Source organism: Symphalangus syndactylus, chromosome 1, assembly GCF_028878055.3.
Source record: "Symphalangus syndactylus isolate Jambi chromosome 1, NHGRI_mSymSyn1-v2.1_pri, whole genome shotgun sequence".
Taxonomy (NCBI): Eukaryota; Metazoa; Chordata; class Mammalia; order Primates; family Hylobatidae; genus Symphalangus; species Symphalangus syndactylus.
Window position 1 is genome coordinate 31,421,221 of NC_072423.2, and position 19,844 is coordinate 31,441,064.

General features: G+C 39.8%; 1 long non-coding RNA gene across 1 annotated transcript; it reads left to right on the top strand.

The window, feature by feature from the left end:
* Positions 1 to 221: 221 nt before the first annotated feature.
* On the top strand, positions 222 to 19,029 carry LOC129492986 (uncharacterized). Its single transcript, XR_008661001.2, has 3 exons — positions 222 to 406; positions 7,462 to 7,591; positions 16,268 to 19,029. It is a non-coding gene; the product is annotated as an uncharacterized lncRNA (long non-coding RNA).
* The last annotated feature ends 815 nt before the right edge of the window (positions 19,030 to 19,844 follow it).

A 19,844-nucleotide genomic window follows, 5' to 3' on the forward strand; every position in this document is an offset into this window, starting at 1 on the left:
TATTGTGGCATTTCTCCTCAGTTAGTAAGACTTTTTCTTTTCCAAGTGTACTTCTAATGGGCTTGGTAATAAAAACCAACAAATTTCTTCGAAATTGTTTTCTAATGGTGGCAGTTTGAATATTACAGAACAATAAATATTTCGTTGTCTCTATGCCATATAGCCACTTCAGTGAGTGTGACTCACTCTTTGAAAGATTACATCCTTCTTGGGCTTTTGGCGTTTGTCTCCTGGGATGCTGCAGGGTTGACCTTGGATAGCATTCACGGTCATTAGCTCATGGTGTTCTTGGGAGACATTTGAAGTCAGCTGGTGTCCTGCTGATGGAGCTGCTGAGTTCAGCATCACATCGACATAATTTCATGATGCGTTTGCACGAAGGGCTTTGGTGCCGTTTCTGAGTGAGGTAAGCACTTTGGGATTGAGTGTTGACAAAGTTAGCTGCTTGTTACCTGATTTGCAGGGTTCTGTTTCTTGGATGTCTTTGCCTCTTAATTTCTCCACCAGTGATACACTCTAACGTGCATTATTGCTGCTTGTTGTGCAATGCTTTTGAAAGTGAAATACGCTAAAGAAGTTTTCTTTTGATATACCACTAATAATGTAAATGAAAGGGCTTCCCTCAAATAAAGCTATAAAGTGTGGTTTATTTTATTTTATTTTTCTAAAATGGCAGAGTTCATGGTTTCATTAAACTAGTCTGTTGGTTTCATTCATCTAGGGACACTCTAGATTTGAGCAGACTTCTTGATACTCATTAATAAGAATAACAAAGTTTTCTCTACTTTTATTTGAAGAACTGCTTTCTCAATTAAAATCCTGAAAATTTGTATTCATAAGAGAGAAACAGCTTCACTTTGATAGTACAAGTTAAGCATCCCTTATCTGAAATGCTTGGGATGAGAAATATTTTGAATTTTTTCAAACTTTGGAATATTTACATTATACTGGTTGAGCATCCCAAATCTGAAGATCTGAAATCTGAAATGCTCCAGTGAGTATTTCATTTGTGCATCATATTGATGCTCAAAAAGTTTTGAATTTTAGCCAGGCACTGTGGCTTACACCCATAATCCCAACACTTTGAGAGGCCAAGGTGGAAGGATTGCTTGAGATCAGCAGTTCAAGATCAGCCGGGGCAACATAACAAGACCCCATCTCTACAAAGAATTTAAAAATTAGTTGGATGTGGTTACATGCATGTGTAGTCCCAGCTACTTGGGAAGCTGAGGCAGGAGGATCACTTGAGCCCAGGAGTATAAGGCTGCAATGAGCTTTGATCACACCACGTTGCACTCCAGCCTGAGCAACAGAGTGAGAACCTGTCTCTAAAGAAGAAAAAAAGGTTTCACATTTTGGATAACTTCAGAGTTTGGATTTGAATTTGGGATGTTCAACCTGTAATAATCACATTGGACTAAGACTGATCTGTACACCATGACTAGAGGCCAATTTTGCACCAGTGGGGATCACCAGAAACATGGAGGTCAGCAGAAGAATCAATGATTCTTTTTGTTACATGGGAGAGAGATGTCTCCCCTTCAGCTCTGTATTTTCCTGGGAGTAGATCCAGCTTCGTGGGTCCTCATGAACTTAGTATCCTAGTGCTACCACATCCTCTGTCACTACAGCAAAGTTACTAAATTGCTTGGGGCCTTGGCTTCTTTGAACAAGGTTAGTTCCTTTCTCTCCTGCGTAAGGTTTCTGTGAAGCTTGAGAGAGAATATGAATAGAAAAGGTCTGGCATAGTAGCCAGCACTTAGATGGCACTCCATCAATGTGACTGTTTTTTGTCCTTTTCGAAATTGGCCCGATGACTATGCTTGAGAGCCAACAGGAAGTAGGTTTCCCAGAGAATCCCTCTTCATCCTGGATCCATTCAACATCACACACATGTGTGTGCATGCGTGTGAGTGCACGTGCACACACACACACACACACACAAACACGGTTTTCCATTGTCCAGCACGAAGTCTGAAATTGTACATTGACGGTATAGCCCTTTGGAGGATGGAGTAAAATTGCAGTCTTGTTTGGCAATAGACACTTCTCCTCCTTGGTGGAGGATTAAACTTTAGTGCCCCATTGAGACCAGGCATAACTATGTTATCTGCTTTAGCCAATGGCATGGGAGGTGAAGTGTTGTGTGTCACTTCTGAACAGAAGCTTGATGAGCCACTCTGTACCTTGCCATACTGTTTTCCTTTGCCACATTCACAGGCAAAATATGAGTTGGTACCAGCCTGGGTCCCACAGTGGGGATCACCGTGATGGACAGAGGTTTCCTCCTCCCACTGGTTCACACTGGACATGTGGTATGATTGATAATAATCCCTGTGGTTTTAAACCACTGAGATTTGGGGGTTGTTTGTGAGCACAACATAAACTCATGAAGGGAATTTGAAGGATAGAAGTCCTGAATGGAAATACAGGAGGCTACTGAAGCCAACTTTGCATGCATCTTACAAGGATCCTTTTCTGACACTACCTGTGCCCCAGGAAGGCAGAGGTTGCAGTGAGCACCTGCAACAGAGCTATCTAATAGGGACCAGGAAGCATAGATTTGAATAAAGCCTTGGTGGGGCCAAGTGAAAAATTTGTGGGTTCAACTTTCAGTTTTAATAAAAACATCTTAGTCCCATGATTCTCAAACTTGAATCACTTGAAGGGATTGTTAAAACACAGTTCAGTGGGCCCCATCTCAGAGTTTCCAGTTTGGGAAGTCTGGAATGAAGCCCGATAATATGCATTTCTAATGAGTTCCCGGGTGATGTTATCGCTGTTGGCTCAGGGCCTGTCTTTGACAACCACTACCTTAGTTCCACCAGGTAAATCAGAGACCCCTTCCTTAGAGTGAAGGAGACAGCTGAGAGGAAGAGGCTGCCTTGCTGAGATTCAAGCCTGTTCTTCCTTTTTTCTTTTAGACCAGACACCCTGACAGGTGACCCTAAGCGGGCCACCCACGCTTCCTGCCCAGGAGTCGATGCCACAGAGGACATGCTTGGGCGTTCCAAAATCTCCCTCTGTATTATTTGAAGATGTATCTCAGTGTCATGCTCAGAAGTATGATGAAGGGATGAATAGATGACTGGCCTAAGTTTAGGAAATTTTAGGCATGAGATTCAGAGTTAGGGAAGAAGAAATGTTTTCTCCAATTCATGGGCCACAAGACACATGGATCCCCCAAAAGTGGAGCCCATGAAAAGTCATATTGTTATGGAGTCCATGGAGGTATTTTAGGACTGCTGGGTACCAAGAAGTATGTGTAAACAAAGATAAGATTAAATTAATTTTATATTCTAGAGGGTAAAATGCCATGAAAGTTTCTCTCCCAGTTCAGCAAGGAAACAGATCTCAGAATCTGTGAAAATATTTAGGTAGCTGATGTGGCCACTGCAGGATTGCAGTTTTTCCCATTTGTGGTTTGGGAACTAGAGAGGAAAAGTAATCCAAGCTTTCACAGAGTCATCAAGGGTTACATGGAAACAGGAAATTAACTATCCATTAAAAAAGCAAAGAATTATGTCAAAATACTTTAAAGATTATAAAGCTAATTTAGAGTTTCACAAGGACACAGTTAACATTGGAATGTATTATGTACAGTGATCTAAAAAAATTACATGGCTTCTTTTAAAATGGATGGAATAACTATATATATAGATGGTCACTAAGCACATTTATTCTTGTGAGAATGACAAGACTATGCAAGATAAAGAAAGTTCTTACTTTTGAACCGAAACTAATTATCTTTACAGAGGAAGAATCGTTTTGCTTCTCTTCTTCAAACAGTAACTTCTATTTTTGTGTCCCCTCTGAGTCTCATGTTGTTTGGCCAGCATTAGATTTCCATGAACCTAATAGAATTGATAATATGAATGGGACTTTTATAGAATTAAAATGTAAAGGAGACTCCTGGAAAGTGGTATAAACCTTTGGAGAACAGAGTCTTCTTCTGTTCTTTGCATAGGACTAAAGTAACTCTCCATATTGTTCCTTTATATTATGACCCATGGTGGCAATGACAGACCTAGAACAATACTGTTTTAAAATTGTGTCTCTCATAATAAGCAAAACCAGCCAAGAGTTCCAGGGTAGAGCAAATTAATGACTATAAGGAGGAATCACCCAAAGTTTGGGGTACTCTACTTTTATAGAGGATAGGTGAATCTCTTGCGAGTTACCTCCCTGTTATTTTAGGGAGAAAATTGACATTTCATGATGTTCCGTGGCTTACTTAAGTAAGAGAACAGAGAACCAACAATCAGTTTTCTAGGCTTCAGGTTTGATTAACTAGGATTGTGCAAGCCTGCATTATGAGCTTTGTGGTCCTCAGCATTTTTACCTTCCAGGCCACGTCCTCCATAAAGAAAATTCAAAAATATATTTTAAAACTGCATCGGTACAAAGATAAATATATTAGTGCATTTATTTGTAAATATTCATTAATATTGTATTCAAGTTTTCTCCTGATTTTAAAATAAATTAAAATTAAAGCAATTATCTGGACTCCTAAAAGTGTTGCAGGCCCTAGTCATTGTGCTTTCTGTGCCTAGTGGGTAAATCCACTCCCAGATCATGCTTGCCTGTCAATATTGTAAAAAAAAAAAAAAAATCCTCATTAAAAGACTGGCTTATTAGCATAAGGTCTGCAGGTAAGAGAAGGAGAAATATGTGAAATAGAACCCCAGCCAACCCAAAGATACGTGCATAAGCCCACGTCCAGCCTATACCAGCTAAGCAGATACATAAGAAATAAATAATTGTTGTGGTTTTATGCCATGGAGTTTTGGGGTGGTTTGTTATGCAGCAATGACTAACTGACATAAAATCTTGGCAGCTATTATATAGAGTTAGTTTTTTTTTTTTTTTTTTTTTTTTTTTTTTTTTTTTCAGAGTGCAATGCAAAACCATTGGAAGGTTTTAAGCAGGGGAGTACACAATCTGATTTCCTTTGGACAAAGTTCACTGTGGCTGTGGGAAAGATATTAGAGTGGAGGACAGGAAACCAGTAGGAGACTATTACAGTCATCCAGCTGAGGAAAGATGACTTGACACGGTAGGCCTGGGGGCAGGGGTGGAAGTGGAAATGGAGAGAAAAGGATGGGAGTGCAAACTATATTTAAATTTTCTGCTAGGCCCTGTGAAGGATGTGAAAAGCTACAGGGAATTATAAGAGCATATTATGCCTTAATTGGAAAGGATGAGAGATAGATTGTTTCTGGAGACGGGAATAGAGAGTTGGTGAATTTTCTGATCACATACAGATAGTCCTGCTGAATGTTCCTAAACTCACTGAGGGCCAGATTCAACTTTTGAAATCTGTTTGTGGGAATCAAAGTTGATGGCAGAAGCAGATGGCTGTGAAGAATGCTATGGTGTAACATTTTGTGGGTTATATTTTAACAGGATGGTAACTGAGCTTTTTGAGCCTGTCTGGTCTATGCCCTCCTCAAAATTCTCCATCCATCTCCCTGTCTTCTCTCCCTTTCTATAATTTGCAACAATTTGATTTTCCCCCAAGGAAGTCTGCTTTCAGAAAAAGTTGCTTGTTTATCTTTGGTTTAGCCAAAGAAACAGAAACGTTTCAACATAACCACACCCTGATTTCACTTTGCCATATCATACAATTATAAGATGTCATTTCATTATAAAATTCAAAGAAACATTTCACACATGAATTCTTAATTCATTTCCTGGAGGCATGCAGGATTTGGTGTGGCTATCAACAGCTTTCTTGTTCTGAGGAGTGAACTGAGGTACCATGTGCTAAAGCATCTCCCTGAAAACATCTGAGGCAGGATTGAAATGAGCTTTCAGATCCCTTAATTCTTAGTTTAGTAGGGCCTCTCCCTAGATCATGCCAGTATAGCAGGAATATATTATGCACATTTTAAATCTACAGGCTTTCCAATAACTTAGAAATATATTGATCTTTCCTAAGAGATTTTCCCCATTTTTCTTGCCCATTAACATTGATATAAAAATATTAAAAATAAAGCCTAATAACAATGCATCTCATTAGCACCAGGATCACTTGAACAAAATAATTTTTTTTGCAGAAAGATTTCATTTTATTGGACAGTGTTCATCCATTGGTTGAAAGAAATTAAACTTTGTCAAGAATATTATAGAAGAGGAAAATCTGCCTAAATTTTCTGAAGAAAACCAGTGACAATCTCTTAACAATCAATGTAATGCAATGTTGTTATTCCTAGTTTTATTATATTTACATTTTGGTATGTTTTATACTTAGGCTTTATGTTCAGAATTATTTATATTTCATTCTCATGTTAATGTTAGTTTGAGATTCTTTGAGTGATATTTACATTTGTCTGTTGATACAAATGGGAATAGATATATTTATTTTGGGGGTAGAACCTAAAAAACTGGCCAAGTCACTTCTTTTTTTCTTTCTCACAAACTGTTTTAGTCTTTGAAACTTTCATGTGTTTTGGCATCATTCAAATCTCCACTGTGCTTCATTCCTTATTAAGAAACTCAGGCCTTAATTAACTTGCTGTCCCTTCATTTGAAACTTACTCCATTTGATAACTCTTTGTTGCTTCTAGAACGGTTGGTGCAGGCTTGTGTGGGCTTCCATAACACAAAAGCCAGATGGATTTTTTAAAGCAGATAAATTTAGTCTTGAATAGAGAACTGTGAAAAAAAAGAGAAAAGAATCATTAAAAAAAAAACCCACAAAACAAAACAAAACAAAAAAATCTTGGTACTGATAAAACCAGTGAGAAATCACAGATTCTCAAATTAGGGGAAAAGGAAACCTTTTTCTTTTCCTTCCCCTCCTCCTCCTTCTACTTTTTAATTTGTTTTGGGCTCAAGAATTGAAAAGTTCTGTTCCCAATTAAAAACGGATCGCATTTGGGTCTGAGGGGGAGTGAGCCGCCTCATGATATGAGTATGAGACAGAAGGCTGTAGATAGATTGAGTCCCTTTGATAACCAACACCACTCTCTCCGTGTGCTAATTTGCAGAATGGGGAAAATATTGGCATGTTGCCTTCAGAATCCTTTGGAAGAAAAGCATTAGAAATATGAAAGCATTAAAATTCTGTCCAAAGTGTTTACCTTATGTAACAAATTTATTAGGGAGTCTCAACATGTTATGGGTATAAAAATGAAACAGTTTTACACTTATACAATGACAGCCCCTTCAACGAGGATATGTTGACCCACCTTTCCTGCTGGAAAGTAACTCCCTTAACAGCAATTTGGCCTGCTCCTCTAACTTTCCTGTCACTTTTGGTTATTAGAACAGTTCACTTTGTTATTTAAGATTCAGTCCTATGTATTTTGATACTTCAGTCTCAAATCAGATCGAGAGCTTGTGTCCTCCCCCACAAGTGTTGACTCCCCCAGTCTGTGACTCCAGTGGCTTGAAGGTTGGTGGTTTGTTCTTCGTGTACTTACATCTTTCCTTCTCTCTTTGAACTCCTTTCTTTAGACTTCAGAAGCCTCCTGGATCCTATTCTGGCCCATCGTGGCATGGTCAGCAGATGAGGAACAGATGGACTGATGTGTGGTGGGAGGAAGCTGTCCTGGTCGAGCTCTGCTTCAGGCCAGTCCTTTCTGAGGTTGGTGCTCTCAGTTCATTGGCAGCCTCCATAGAAGTGGTGTGTTTGAGGGACAGCATTCAGCTTCATCTTGGCCCCCTACATCACTGGGAACTTCCACCTCCACCAGAGAGGGCAGTTGTGTATTGGCCTTGAGCAGTGATAAACATCTCCAACTCCTTGTCTGTGTTGGGTCTCCTGTTGCTTGGTCCAGTGGCTATCCTGAATGGTTCTATGGCTTTTATCATCAGCTTCCATGTTGCTTCCCATGGAGCTATGGGAGCCACTGGAGTCCTCTTTTGTATTTCCCAGGTCCACAGAGCCTTGAAATGGGATGGGGCTGCCCATATCTCATTTCCAGGTATATTGCATGACGAGCCATTGCTGACTTGGGCTACTGACCTAGAGCAACTACCTTCAGGAATCTCTGGTCTCTAAGTGAACACTATTTTATATACTCAAACATGCACCTTCCCAAAACTCCAGGTGACATATATCTAATACACACCCTTCTCTCCTCTCACCTTAGCAGGCATCAGGAAATAAAAAGGATAGTGTGCATTACCCCTCATTTCCTAGTATGGTCTCTCAATGCCCCACTCCTGTCATCAGAGAAGACCTCAAAATCTGCAGTTTAGCATGTATCCAGCCAGTCTACCTCTCTTAGGGTCACCTTCAGCATCTATTCAGGATTCCCTTGGAGATTGCCTTACTTGGTTTTGAGGAGAGAGAGGCACCACCACCAGCCACAATTACAAAGACATGAGAGAAAAGACTTTCTTCACTAGCATGCACTTCACCTAAGACCTACTGAAGTGAAATATCAGGTTGTCCTCCTTCCAACTTTAAGATGTTTTTTGAATGTGGCTGCCTCTGCAAAAATGGAGCCTGCTATTAGCAAGCAACTTTATGTTACCACTCTCCCATCTCCAACTCAATTCTTTTCTTAATTTCACTGGGGACAGTTCAGAAATGGAGCCTCTAGTAAACCTTATGGACACATGCTTATCACCAACAACTCAAGCTCACCTTTGGACTTTGACCATGGTTCTGAGACAATAGGAAACATCTCACTCTCCATCCTACTTTGTAATTTATTGTCTTCATTTGAACTCACCAAACTCTTTCTGGTGTTTTTTTCCCCTATCCTGCGCTGGTTTAGACAAGGTTGTGAGTAAGCTAGCAGTTTCCCAAGCTTATAGGCTAGGCCCCTAGCCTGGCCAGTCATCCAGAAAATGCGTCCTACAGGCCACAAGCAGGATAGTATGGCGGGGGGGAAAGTTATTAAATGGGTCTGAACCTTGGCCATTGGTCCATGGCTGGCTACCTGTGACCATTATCTTTTTGGTCCTCTAGAGATGTGTTCTTGATTTCTAGAACAAAGGTTGGACTAGTAAATTTTAGTAGCAAAACCCATATTTTTTCCCAAATTGGCTGTTAAAACCTAGACCCTCTTTCTTCCCAGGCAGAGACTTCATGGCATGAAGTATGGCAGCTCTGTGGTAGAAAATTTGAGACCTACTGAAGTAAAATATCAGGTTGTTCTCCTTTCAACTTTAAGATTTTTTTTTGAGCATGTCTGGCTCTGCAAAAACAGAGCCTGCTACTAGCAAGCAACTTTATGTTTCTGTTTATCTGACTTTCCAAATGTCCATTGTACACTGAGCTCACGATTAGTAAGGCCATTTCCTGGTGTATTTTCCAATTGTTGTGGATGTTTTTAAAAGTCAAAAATTGGTGATGCTTATGTCTACTCCATATTTTGCAAAGTTAATGCTTTGAAAACTGCTGCTCTCATAGGACTAGAATAGCATTTCCCAGGGAATGGGACACTAGTCTCTTGGGATGCTCTCTGAAATGAAGAGCTTTATGGTCAAAAAAATTGTAAAACATGCAGCATTCCATGTCCTCCTCTTGGAGATTTAGTAACAGCTCAGAGAAGTTCTGCAGCAAACAACTTGTTTAACTTTGTATGACCCAGTATTTCCCAACATTTGGAACCTATCTATTGTTTTCTCGTGTAACATTTAATGTCATTTGGTAGAAACAGTGCCCCTTCAAACACAGTTTGCAATTCACTGTCTTAGAACAGGGGCTAACATATTTTTTTCTGCAAAGGGTCAGATGATAAAAAATTTTGGCTTTGTGGCTTTCACTGACTCTGTTGCAGCTTCTCAACTTTGTCCTTGCTGTACAAAGGCAGCGACAGGCATATCTAAAAATGGGTGTGGCCATGTCCCAGTAAAACCTTATTTACAAAAATAGGCAGTGGTGTAGATTTGGCCTATGAGCTATAGTTTGCTGATCCCAGTTTGTCCATTAAACAAGTGAGATTTATCCTGACTAGGGAAGGTACAATCTCAAGTAGTGAAGCAAAAGCTTAGTTCTTTCCTGAGTAATTACTAGAATTTTGCTGAACTTTGGAGACTAAGCCACCGAGGATACCAGTTTTTCCCTGATCATCTTGAGAATCAGAGCAGGCTAAGTGACTTGTTCCACACTGCTTATTTTATCAGACATCTATCTAGCTGTGAAATCTTGGCCCGGCTCTGGATCTATTGCTAATCATCAGCCAGACTCACTGTGATCAAAGACGGACAATAGAACATAGAGCAACTGGACCAACCACTTAGTATCAACTCAATTATTGTATCTGAAATGAACTGTCTATGTTTTTCAAGATTACAAAAGGGAAATGTTATAAACATCATTAGAGGCATTCAGATGATCCTGGCTGCTTTCTGAATGGTTAACCATAATTAAATACTATATTAGTTATCTATTTCTGCATACCAAATTACCTGAAAACTTGGTGGCTTAAAACAGCAAATGTTTTCAATCTCACAGCTAGAGTGGGTCAGGAATTTCGGTGGCGTAGTTCAGTTCTCTGGCTCAGGGTCTGCCATGAAGTGTTGGTCCAGGGCTGTGAGGACTCAACTGGGGAGAATCTGCTTCCCAGCTCATTCCCACAGCTGACCTCAGGGCCCTTGGACTGGCAGTTCCTTGCCTCATGGGTCTCTCCCCAGGGCTGTTCACAACATATGAGTTGTTGTTCCCTACAGGAACTTCCCCTAGAGGGAAGGCTCAGAGAAAGGAGGCGGGGAAGGCAGGCAAGACAGAAACCAAAGTTTCTTTGGAACCTTATCTGGAAAGTGCCATACAATCATGTTTGCTATTTTCCACTTGTTAAAAACATGTCACTGGTTCCAGACCACACTCGAGGAAGGTGACTCTACAGAGGTGTGTATATTAGGAGTCTGGGGTCCTTGGGGGTCATCACAGAGGCTGTCTACCACATATACTAATTTCATTAAGGTCTTTTTAATTATTTCTTTGTGCAATGAGGGCTCAAAGTCCCTGGCCTTAAGTAGCAGAGGAAGATGTCAAGCTACAGTAAAAGCATTAGGGAGTGTCTTTATGAGGACTCAAGAGGAAAGGAAAAGAGAAGAAATAAAGTATGCATGTTGCAAGGTGGAAGGGATGGGGAAGAGAAAAGGAGAGACAAGCGAAGAATTATGGAGGCATTTTTCTAGAATTATATGTCTTCATTTGGAAGGAAGGAAGCAGACTGAAAGCTTCCTGAAAGAGACCTGGCCAGTGGACTCCTAAAAGTCCTCTTGTTCCTGCTCATTTCTCAACTCTCTGGGTTAAAAAGTGTCTCACATTCTCCATTCATTCATACATGTTTAACTATTATTGATCTATTATTACCAAAGTAATTGGCTGATATTTTATAATTTTGGCTGTCCGCTTGCCAAAAACAAAGGAAAAAAAAAAAGAAAAATGAACAATCAGCCTCATATCAAGTACTAAAGGGGATACAATTATATAATATATCTCCTGCCTTTGAAGATCTTATATTCCAATTAAGGAAATAAGACAAACATATGGAAACAGTTATGTTAAAATTAAAGATTTAAATAACTGTTTAAGAGTAGAATGTTGTAAGGCAGCACATGATTAATTACCAGACAAATTATATAGAATTCGTTACTATTGGAATCCAAGGGAGAGACCGATCATTGTGAGCAAGGTGATTGGGGAACATATTGTGAAGCAAATGATAAGGATCTGGAGAGGGAGAGTAAAGTAAGGGCATTCCACGTAGATGGGATGGCATGAGTAAAAATAAGAAGGCAGGACAGGTGTTTTGGGGGAACAATGAGTTAACCAGTTTGGAGAGTGGGTTTTTGGAGGCGAGTAGTCTGAAATGAGGTAAATGGTAAGTCAGACAGCCATGCAGGAACAGGTTGAGTTTAATTATCTAACCTGTGCTCAGTCCCTGAGGCAGATGGCTCACCAACAAACATGCATGAATTACCCTCTATTAGAATTTTCAAAAAGGGGTAAGTTCCAGGTTGATTCACTGAACATCTTGGGCTCCCATCCCGTGCCTGTCTTTTAATAGCAATTGGTGGCAAATGGAAACAGTACCTGTGCTTTGTCTCCATAGCAGCAACTCAGAAAAGCCTTGATGGCACCCAACTGAAAGAGCCTGAATTGTTGTCACCCCCCACTGAAAGACGAGGAGGCAATACAGGGAAGGAATGTGGCTGTTTCAGGAGGCTGTGGGATTAGGGAGACAGGTATGCTGGGCACCAGGAGATCCCAACGGAAGTAGAGTTACAAAGAGGATTCAGGGTATCAAACCATAAAGCATTCAAGTTAAGACAGCAGGAAAAGTTGACACTGAGCCTGTATTCTTCACATTCTGAGAACTTGGAACCACAGAGAAGGGTCATAGAGCCTTCAGAGAAGACCTAAAGAAATCCCTAAGTAGATGTGACATCTAATTCAACACCACCCCCTCCAACTTCCTAACTGTTACGTTACTCAATCTCTCTAAATTCCATCTGCTCATCTATCAAATAGGTATAACAGTATTACTCACTATATTCATGGCATTGCTTTGGAAATTCAATGAGTCCACACATGTCAAAGATTTCAAAGTGCCTTCCAAAAAGTTCTCATAACTCTTAGGTACTGCTATTGTTGCTGCTATTTTCAATCTGTTCTTCCTGGCATCTGCATATCTTTGATAGTCATAAAAGCACATAACCACATAAGATGGTAAAATTATAGTTTTCTCTTAGATTTAAGTCTCTTTGAAAGGCTTGGAATGACCCAAGGAAGACTTAACATTAGAATGTCTCTGGGTTTTAGAATGTTTCTCGCTCCCTCTTTCCTACTCCCTCTCCTGTCTCTTTCTCTTCCATCCCTTCAGTAAGCCACACAGTCAATGCCTTCTCTGTGCCAGGAACTTTGCAAAACACTTCTAGCATTTCTAGGCTCTGGATATGCAGATTTTGGCAAGGCCAGTAATTAATTTTTGGCTTCTGAAAGGTAAGTGATCATGTTCAGGTGTGAATTCAGATAAAGTAAGTTAGTAGGGTCTCTCAGTAGAGGAAAAAATGGGAGATTTCACCTTAAGAAGGAAGAGGATGAAAATGTAAACCCAACATGTGCTGTTTGGGAATAAATTCCAGTGGTGTGTCTGGAGCAGCAGGGGGGCATCTGTGGGTGTCCACAGGCAGCTGGCCAGCAGGCAGACAGCACAGGGCTCAGAACCAAGGCCTCCTGGTGCAGGGAAGGTATGCAGATAGCACCTGGGGCCCCATTTCTGTACCTGGCCTGGCTTCCCAATCCCATCAGCTGCTAAATTATGGGGAGGAGAGTACCACGAAGGCAACAGGACTCATCTTCTTTTAATTATTATTCTATGGTAGTATGGTCATGACTTCTATTTAATATCTTCTGGCTGGCAACAATGTACTGAATGCTCTGCAGACCACAGCATTAAGCATGGCCATTGGCTGTTATGCAATGGGCTGAAATCTTAATTCTACAGACATGAGATGCTTGGGGAAGAAAAGGAAGGCTTTGATGGCACCAGGGCAAACAGCAAGATGATAGCTCCTTGGTCTCAGACTTGGAGTCCTTGACCTCAGCCTCTGTCCTGAGGACCCTTCCCACAGTTGCACAGGAGGATGCTGATTTACGATACTTTAAGAAGGTGTTTTCAAAATGAGTGGGCACAGAGAAAGTATCTAAAAGAGTTTAAGATATTAATTTATTTCGGATATCCAGGATACTCAAGAAGACTGCAGTGAGAAGGGATCCCACAACAAATTATGACCAAAAATAGCTAAGAATATTGCATTTCCAATTTGCCAGTATGCTAGTGGCATAGGAGGCTAAAGGCTGGTATGAGCTCAGCCGGGCTTTCGCCTGCATTGTCGGCATCCCAAATTAGCAACAAGTGTCATCAAATACATGAACTGGGAGGAATTCCAAAGGAACCAAATCATTGTTCTCCAAATAGATGGAGAGAGGATGTAGTGAGGGGTCAGAAGTGGAGAGGACAGGCACAGGAAACCTTTGTGGTGTCATTTCTGTCCCCGGACAGGATGCCGGAAGGAGAGAGGTCAAAACAACAGGAAGTCTAGCATCACGGTACAAAACGTTATCAAGACTGATGGGATTTTAATTGTTTCATTCTTTAGGGCAAGTGCTGTGTGATCACTTAGCCATCGAATCTCTATTGTGTTATGTTTTGTAAAATTCATTTTTAATTTGAAGTCAATATAGGAAAGGTTGAACAAACAAAGGTAGAGGTGGGAGTGCAGTGGGGGAAGAGCTTGTTAAAGTAAATGATCTAAAAAACTACAAAAACGCTGGAGGACTCTTGTGTAGGTCACTCCCAAGCTGCATTTCCCACTGGACATCTGGATTATAATTCAGAGCACCAGTTTCTGGCTTTTGGCCCTACTCAGATTCTCTGAGTTTCCAGTCTTACCTAAGTAATCTTCCCTAGAGGAGTTTATGTGATAAACTCTATCCACTCCCCTGGGGGTGTATGTATAAGAAAGTCCTTTCCGTAGACCACAGAGAGAGAATATAAACTTCTGCACCTCCTAGGCTGCCTGAAGTTCCCCTGGATCACACAATTCCTGCTGCTTTGGCTGTTGGTTAGCATGACAAAAGCAACTCTTCAACTTAGGCTACTCTCTTCTAAAGGCTAAGGGACAATTGATAACATCATCCCCTCAAATCTAGGAAGAAACTATGAAATGACATACCTCTTTAGAAAATGATTTGCCCATGGAAGATCTCAGTCTATATCCACTAGAGAGAAAGAGCTTATGTAGTGCCATTCAGAGTTACATCTTCCCAAGTATGAGGGGTTAGGGGGTTGGATAGTATAGCTCACAAACATGCCCTTGGAGTAAGGAAAGCTCTCAGCATTTGGAAGTGTTCTCCCAGGCTGATGCAGTGTTGTGTTCCAGGTTCCTCTGAGTAGCTCCTAAACTCAATCTGAGTTCTTTGTAGCAACCTGCATGTGCCCAGGAGGTGCCCATTTCCCATTGGCCTGACTAGGTGGATTTTAGTTGCTGGGGTCTAGTCCAGGGAACCTACTCTGAGCCACCCTCCATCTGAACTTCACTGTATTCATATTCTCCCATGATTTCAGGGCTATATTAAGACTGGGATAAAAACTGCTGAGTGCTGACATGATGCAAGATGGAAAATATGGGCTATCTCACATGGCTAGAATCTCCATACCCTCCCATAGGAAAACAGGTCTAGCCACTCAGCCCCAGAAGTATATCTTGGCCATTTTCTGAGAATAAGAAATAACAACAGACAAACCAACCAACCAACCCAGCAACAACAAAACAGGTCTACCCTGGAGTCATACTCTAATTTTTTCTATTTCCTCCCTTTCTGATCCTTTATCCCACTTTCTTTTTCTTCTTTTTCCTTCTCCATCTTCTTTGTTAAATAGAGGATCGAGTTATTATCATTGATCCACACAAAGTCCCTCTCTCATTTATTTTCTTTAATTCCCACCCCCCATTTCTATTCCCCGTCTTCCCATGTGCAACCTTCCTAATATGTTTGATATGCATCTTTTTGTTTGTATGTACTTTTAGAAAATGTTTATTGTTTTGTGTGCAAAAAAAATTAATAAAAAAATAAATAAAACAAAAAAATTAAGAAAAAAGAAATATAAGGCTATTTAAACCGTATTTAGAATATCCGCAACCTTCAGATTAGATTGATGACAAAGATTTGAGAAAGGAAATTATCATTTGTTCATTCACTTATTAATTTAAAAAATACCTATTAGATACCTACCATGGGCAAGGCAGTCTGCTGGATGCTGGGAAGATATGAGTTAAGAGGACAGACATTTGTCAGCTCCCATGGATAACACACAATAAAGCAATAGAGCCATTCTTAATTGTGATATGCTCTGGGAAGATAACCAGCAAGGGACTGAGATGGACGGGATCTTTTAGCTGGATGTTAAAGGCTTACTTGAAGAGTTGACATTATCCTGAAAAGAAGAGGAGTTTCTTTTTGAGAAAAAAAGGAGAGGAGAGGGAGAGACCATCAGTAGAGAGAGCAAAGAACATGTGCATAGCCTTGAGGTGAGGAAAAGCTTGTATGCTCCAGGGATGGAATGAGAGGATCCCAGTGGGGCTGGTGGACTCTGACCCAGGGAAAGAGGAGTCAAGATTGGAAAGAGTCAGGGGAGAGATCAAGGATGGCCCAAAAGCCAGAATGGGAAATTGTTTTACTCTGAATGTGGCAGGAAGCTAAAGAGTTGTGATTAGGGCTCATTAAATGAACGAAAGCGAGTGACGTGATACAATTAATATTTTTTAATTTGTGCTTCTTCATCGAGAATAGATTGGAGAAGTGAGAAGAGGAGTAGAGAGACCAGCTGGAAGCTGCTGTAGTAACCCAGGTGAGGGAGATGGTGGCCTGGACCAGTGCTTGGCATGGAGGTAGAGAGAAGTGATATAACTGATTTAAGTCAACCAGCTGCTTGATCCAAATAATGCCAAATGAGTTTATTGCCATCTCTTCATATTTTACAACCAGATCACTTCTGCATAAAACCACATGGAAGAATAAGAAGGGAAAAATAATCAAGCAATAAACTGTTCATCTGAACATAGTTAAATTCTCCAAGAGTTGATTTTAAATTATTTTCCTAAAATCTATTAAGATTTTTTTCAAAGTCTTTCTTCTATGGAGGCACATCTCTGGACTGAAACAACCAGCCTTTGCTTTTGGTGTGGTCCTGTTTCAGTCAAAATGGCTAACAGGCTATGCAGAAAATCAAATTCCAAGTTACTCAAATGTGGAGAAAATCTGGAGGTCTGGTATGGGCATCTTTTCAAAACGTTTTAATTCCACATTGATTTACAAATGACATTGTCTGGTATGGTAGTTTTAAAAAAACATTATTTTTAAACATCTGCCAAATTTTAAATGGTAGTTTTGCATGAAAGTACAAAGAAAACTTCATCCACGATCATGAAATTTTCCAACTCATATATCCTGATGAAAACAAAGACTTTCTATGGACAATTGTTGAACGACGCCTGACCTTGGAATCTGTGCTATCTACCCTTCTCACTGTCATTCTCTGTCTAGTTTGGCTTTTCCAAATTTAATCACTAAGATATTCAGACATTATTACAAAATATTATTACGAGCCTTTTAATTACCTTGATAACATTACTGGCAATATTAAAAACTTTTAGCAGTATCTTTCATGGTGTGTGCTTTGCCTGAAAAGGAAAGATATCTCTGATTAAAGTTTGAAACCGTTAATAATATGGAACACCATACAAATGACACTTTTCCCAATTAGAAATTTTAAGATCAAAGATTATTTACTGGCTTATGTTTGTATCTAATTTTAACATTTTTATGTAGAGACGAGGTCTCGCTGTACTGCACAAGCCAATCTCAAACTCCTGACCTCAAGCTATCCTCCTGCCTCAATCTTTTATTTACTTTTAATGTTATTCTTTGTTCACTTTGTTGAGATATCTAGGTCAAAGCCTAAAGGCTATGTATTTTAATTTTAAGTCTGCATGTTTATATACTCTCATACCACTAACATCCTGGCTAATGTCTTAATGACTAATTTTTTCCAGTTTTACCACGGAATTGTCTTGAAGTTGGTGCATATTTCACAGACTCCAATCTGAAGTGTGGATCATAGCATGTGTTAGAAACTAGTTGACTTTGACTCTTTTTTACTCTGAGATAGTATCTAATTGGTCCTGTTATCTTGATTTTTATTGGTCAAAGCTTTCATTTCAGGCCTCCTAATAGGATGCTGACCAGCCAATGGAGTGTTTGCCTTTGGTCAGGTGTTCACCCTCTGATCCAATTAGCTGAGGCCAAAATGTGGTAGGGAATTGTAGCCAAAGAATGGATAAGGAATTTCCCAAGGCATTCTTGCTCAGCAGGTGCTATGTCAGTTTTTAGAAGAGTTTGTGGTTGTGATAAGTGTTTTAAGGGTTGGCCCATACTGCATGTGATCTAAGGATCTCAGAATAATTTACTACCAAAGTAGCAAAAGAATTTCTTGTAAATAACCTCTGACAAATATTTTTATTGGCATGTGCCCTAAAGATAGCATTACAATGAAGCTCCAGTAACTGAAAAGATCCTGGATTGGTATTAAAAAATTAAAGTTAAAGGCTTATGTAACTGTCTTACAGATAATTTTAGGCAAAGTAGTCTTGAGATAAGTTCTGCTAATCAGTTAAGGAAACAGTTGAATATTTTTTAATGGCAAGAGCACTAGTCTTAGAATCAGGAACCATGGGTTGGCTCTGAGACTCTCTGTCTCATCTTGGGGAAATCATTTCAGCTTTGTGGCCCCACCCGGTGTTTTCCCGGAGCCCATAAGATGAATGTTGTAATAGGCTACTTCTACTTCTAAAGCATCCTTGATCTGAAATTTGAGAAACGGAACTGAGAATCAAAATGAAATAAAAGCTTGAATAGATAAGTTAGGAGACCAAAAAAAAAAAATCCAGAGAGAAATTAAGTTATTTATAGAGCATTCACTATGATATCCCGTGAGCTTTACACATGTTGACTTCTCATTCCTCAGAGAAAGGCTCTGAGGTTGTATCCAGTTTACAGTAGAAAACAGGTAAGATACCTTGCCCCAGTCATACAAACTGTAAACAATGGAGTCAACCCAATTTTACTTAGCTAAAAGAATAATAAAGTGCTTTTCATCATACCAAATTCTTCCTTAAATGCAGGGAGAAATAATGCTTATGGAAAAATAGAGGCAGGTAAAAAAAACAGTAATGTTTTACAAAGAAATAACAGTATTTTCACTAAATGATGTGGAGCTTGGGTTGAGAATGCTGATATATGACTCAGAATTCAAACCTTTTGCACTGATTGTTTTCACTTAGATTTTATGAAAGCTGTAGGTGTGTGAGTTAACGAGGAATGCTTCAGCACTTCCCTGGTCATGCATAAACATCTACATGCAAAACAGCAAGGAGTGCTCTGTTTATCACAGCTGCAGTCAAGCCAACAAAACTGTTTCTACCACTGAGGATGAAATTTGTGAAATTTGTAGAATTTGTTCTCAAAAAATAAAATAAGCCTCTTGTTTGATTGCCATTCCTTTGGATTTCCTGCTCGAATGCCATGATTCTATTAAGTTTCCTTTGAAGTCTCTCAAAGGAATGGAGTCACTAAGAGAGAGTCAGGCTCAAGGTTTTAATTGTGAAAGCCACTTTGACCAACCAACCAAACAAACAAAAACACCAGATTTAAAGCAGCATCAGAAATCCCTCCTGTTTATAACATGCACCTTTGTTAACATAAGACAAATAAGAATGCTAAGTATAAGGGAAATCACAGGACTAAGATCTTACATTTACATAGGCTAGCATTGTGCAAAACCTTATCCCCTTTGGAAAAACCTAAATTTTTTTCCCATGAGGAATCCGCTCTTGAGGAACTGCCACCAGGTGATAATCAACACTGAAGTTTTAGTTGAGCTTTGCTTTCCAAATAAAAATGTAGTTTCAATCCTTTTTCTAACTGCCCAGAAATTTAGGTCTATCCTTTCCAGGAGAATTAGCCCCTCTGCATTGACAATTGCTGGCATGTGAATTTCTTTAACCAAGTTCTCACATTAATTCTCTCAACCATCCTGTGAAGTTGGTAAATGGAGCAGATATTGTTAAATTCATTGGAACACAAGGAAACTGAGGCTCACAAGTTAGTTATTTTCCCCAAATGTTCCAATAAACAAGCAGTGAAGCCAGAAGTTACTCATAGATAAGTTCTTCCGTTATGTTCTTACCACTATGGCATACTGCATGGTCAATCAAAGCAAGAATAAAAGTGAAATTGGCCAAGGAGGGTGGATCACGAGTTCAGGAGATTGAGACCATCCTGGCTAAGACTGTGAATCCCCGTCTCTACT